The 4,043-nt window shown below is 46.1% G+C and overlaps 2 non-coding genes across 2 annotated transcripts; both read right to left on the bottom strand.

The window, feature by feature from the left end:
• Positions 1–1,110: 1,110 nt before the first annotated feature.
• On the bottom strand, positions 1,111–1,183 carry trnav-aac (transfer RNA valine (anticodon AAC)). Its single transcript has one exon. It is a non-coding gene; the product is annotated as a tRNA-Val (tRNA).
• Positions 1,184–3,970: 2,787 nt separating this feature from the next.
• On the bottom strand, positions 3,971–4,043 carry trnav-aac (transfer RNA valine (anticodon AAC)). The gene has a single exon. It is a non-coding gene; the product is annotated as a tRNA-Val (tRNA).

Raw genomic sequence — 4,043 nt, 5'->3', positions numbered from 1 at the left:
GAACGACAGATCACATTGTGAGCATGCTCTGACCTCGGGGCCGGTTCGAGATGCCACTTTCCGTGCCTTTTACTTTAACCGTGCAATTTGCTGCAGAGATGTTCACTCCTGGACATGAGCCACGTGGATACCAACTGAGTCGGAAACCTGTGCGGCAATCGACGAGAAGCGATTCAATAAATTTTGCTAACTTCCATGGTGCTTATTGGAAATGCAGTTTCTGTTCAAGTCAATCGAAAAGGCAGTTTCTGAACATAGTAACAGAAGTCAAAAGGTAATTACCTCACCCCACCCCCACTCCGGAAGAGGTGCTAACTGCCCTTGAGTGCTTTCTGATCTCGATGTGAAGAGCTCACACGCCTCTGAGTCACCTTCAAGTCTCTGTTTGCGGAGTGAATCACAAAGAAGGACTTTTACCAGAGCTGCAACCGCCTCACTTCCCCACTCGCTCTCCCCTTTTACATTTTCCTGCTCGTCAGTGATTTAAAGAAAACCAAATGGATGCGATGTCATTCTGTAGCCTCTCTGTCGATTCCTCCGTTTCAGTTCCAACATGGCTTAGATCTCGGGGCGCACCTTAATATTAGCGGCGCTATGAAAGCACAGGTTCAAAGGTTCCTCTGAGAGTGTAAATTATTTCATTGCTGTTGCTGATTGAATGAGCCACTAACGTGCGAACTGCCCCAAAATATGATTCAGGAATCTGGTACCAACTCTCGCGCGTTGAATAACGACAGACAGCTTCCAAATGAGGCCTTTCAGAGACGACTTTGGGGTACATTTGACAGACAGACAAGTTCAGGAATCCGTGGTGCGCTGTGACCTGCCTTTGAACCGGTCCGCCTACGCAAGGAATGCAAATGCGGTACTGCTTTTCGTGGAAGGATCAGAACGCGGCAAGGACACTCTCAAACAGAATGGCATATGCATCAGAACCAGGTTGGAGAAAAACTTTATAATGCTTTACACAGTAATTAAATGGAGTTGCCTTACATTTCACTACGAGAGCAGATTCTTTCAAGCAAATTCGAAGGCAGGTTTGCAGATGGGAAAGCAAGCAAGAAAGCTCCGTTCTTGTCCATGTAAAAGGCCGCAGTTGACGAACAAAGCAGTTTCTGCCCAGTTTCGAACTGGGGACCTTTCGCGTGTTAGGCGAACGTGATGACCACTACACTACAGAAACCAGCCGCGGTCGCCGCCCTGCGGCGCAGTGGCATCCAGCACTGAAAGTTGAAGCCATTCTCCGTTTCACCTTTCTGTTTCCAATTGCTCGTTGTTGTCCAGCGTAATTGACATCTTGAAAACGTTAAAAAAGACACGTGAAATTGATGACAATATATAGACAATGATTTCGTCAATGTTTGGACCGTAGGGCGAGGTGGAATAAGCTGGGACGACTTTCCCTGCAGCGTAACGGCTGCGATATGATCTTATGGAAGGGTTGTAAACTGAGTATTTCTGTGTTTTACCCAAATTGGGGTGAGTTGAAAACTCGAGAGCATAGGTTTAAGGTGAGTGGGCTGAAATTGACAAACGACCTGAGGCACATTTCCCACACAGAAGGTTGTGCGTGTATGGAATGAGCTCCCAGAGGAAGTGGAGGAGGCTATTACACTCAGAAAATTGCAAAGGTAATCGGATGAGTTTCTGGACAGGATGGGTTTAGAGGGATTGGGGCCAAATGCTGGGGAACGGGACTTGTTTAATTTTGGTTATGTGGTGAGCATGGATGAGATACACCTAAATATCTGTTTCCACGCCGTGTACCCCCATAACGTCTTGTTGCTAACACTGGCTTTAAAGGATTACTTTTTAGCGGAGTTTTCCATCGCAGTCTGTGGCACAATCGTTTAGTCTGTTCGACTGCTCACGGGAAAGGTAGTATTGTGAAACACTGCAGATACGAACGACTTCCTTAATTTTGCCCCGACTGACCATACTCCGTGAAATTTTCCCAGACCTCAATTGAGGAGTTTTGCTGCTCGAAGTTACCTCAGAAACCCTGTTAACTCGTAATGTGCTGAGCGAATCGCAAAACAGAAAGCATTTTTCACGGAACACAAACAAAACTGGCATGCCGAATGCATTTTCAGACAGAGAGATGCATGAATGCTAAATGTGTCACAGTCCGAGGGCATGAGTCATAAAGTAATCTCACAACTAACAACAGGGCAATTCCAAACTACTCTTTCAAACATACTGCAGCGTTAGTGCACCACCACTTTCCAGACAATGCTGAAAAGAGAGATAGAAAGAACATCATAAGAACGGGCCATAAAAAGTGAATTTCACCAATCACAGTCTCGATTAGATTACCTTTTCCTTCTGATGTCTCCAGGACGGAAATGAAGGAAATGGGAGAAATTCAATAACATATGACACCGAAATTCATTGGAACGATTTTCCCATTGGACAAAAAACCAAATAACGACGAGTCGAGTCACCGCAGGACTTTGTTTCACAACAGCGATGAAATAATAGTCTCCATTCGGTTCCAGTAAAAGCACAAATCGCTTTGGAACAGCAGAGCTGTTTGCGATTTTCCGCGCGGGAGGCGAACGCGATCTTGACAGCAGAGACACTTGGACACTTCGGTCAAATAACCATGAGCTGCTAGACATTACTACAATTTCGATTCTTGCTTTGCTAAATGATTTCACACATTGCTCGAAACAGGACGACTTTCACGTTTACACGGAACACGAAACACACCTGACTACAGGGAAAATGCACAAAGCTGAGCAGGCCGTGTTCCACATCAAACCGTGCAGCATTTATTCAGTCACTGTGTCTGTTTTGCAGAAGAAGGGTCCCAAAGAATGTTCTCCACCCTAAAACCGGAGGTCGCATTACAATCCGAGAACGACAGATCACATTGTGAGCATGCTCTGACCTCGGGGCCGGTTCGAGATGCCACTTTCCGTGCCTTTTACTTTAACCGTGCAATTTGCTGCAGAGATGTTCACTCCTGGACATGAGCCACGTGGATACCAACTGAGTCGGAAACCTGTGCGGCAATCGACGAGAAGCGATTCAATAAATTTTGCTAACTTCCATGGTGCTTATTGGAAATGCAGTTTCTGTTCAAGTCAATCGAAAAGGCAGTTTCTGAACATAGTAACAGAAGTCAAAAGGTAATTACCTCACCCCACCCCCACTCCGGAAGAGGTGCTAACTGCCCTTGAGTGCTTTCTGATCTCGATGTGAAGAGCTCACACGCCTCTGAGTCACCTTCAAGTCTCTGTTTGCGGAGTGAATCACAAAGAAGGACTTTTACCAGAGCTGCAACCGCCTCACTTCCCCACTCGCTCTCCCCTTTTACATTTTCCTGCTCGTCAGTGATTTAAAGAAAACCAAATGGATGCGATGTCATTCTGTAGCCTCTCTGTCGATTCCTCCGTTTCAGTTCCAACATGGCTTAGATCTCGGGGCGCACCTTAATATTAGCGGCGCTATGAAAGCACAGGTTCAAAGGTTCCTCTGAGAGTGTAAATTATTTCATTGCTGTTGCTGATTGAATGAGCCACTAACGTGCGAACTGCCCCAAAATATGATTCAGGAATCTGGTACCAACTCTCGCGCGTTGAATAACGACAGACAGCTTCCAAATGAGGCCTTTCAGAGACGACTTTGGGGTACATTTGACAGACAGACAAGTTCAGGAATCCGTGGTGCGCTGTGACCTGCCTTTGAACCGGTCCGCCTACGCAAGGAATGCAAATGCGGTACTGCTTTTCGTGGAAGGATCAGAACGCGGCAAGGACACTCTCAAACAGAATGGCATATGCATCAGAACCAGGTTGGAGAAAAACTTTATAATGCTTTACACAGTAATTAAATGGAGTTGCCTTACATTTCACTACGAGAGCAGATTCTTTCAAGCAAATTCGAAGGCAGGTTTGCAGATGGGAAAGCAAGCAAGAAAGCTCCGTTCTTGTCCATGTAAAAGGCCGCAGTTGACGAACAAAGCAGTTTCTGCCCAGTTTCGAACTGGGGACCTTTCGCGTGTTAGGCGAACGTGATGACCACTACACTACAGAAAC

The sequence above is a fragment of the Chiloscyllium punctatum genome, unplaced genomic scaffold (genome assembly GCF_047496795.1).
Source record: "Chiloscyllium punctatum isolate Juve2018m unplaced genomic scaffold, sChiPun1.3 scaffold_156, whole genome shotgun sequence".
Taxonomy (NCBI): Eukaryota; Metazoa; Chordata; class Chondrichthyes; order Orectolobiformes; family Hemiscylliidae; genus Chiloscyllium; species Chiloscyllium punctatum.
The sequence above is the reverse complement of the archived record's forward strand: the minus strand, read 5'-3'. Positions and strand labels throughout refer to the sequence as shown.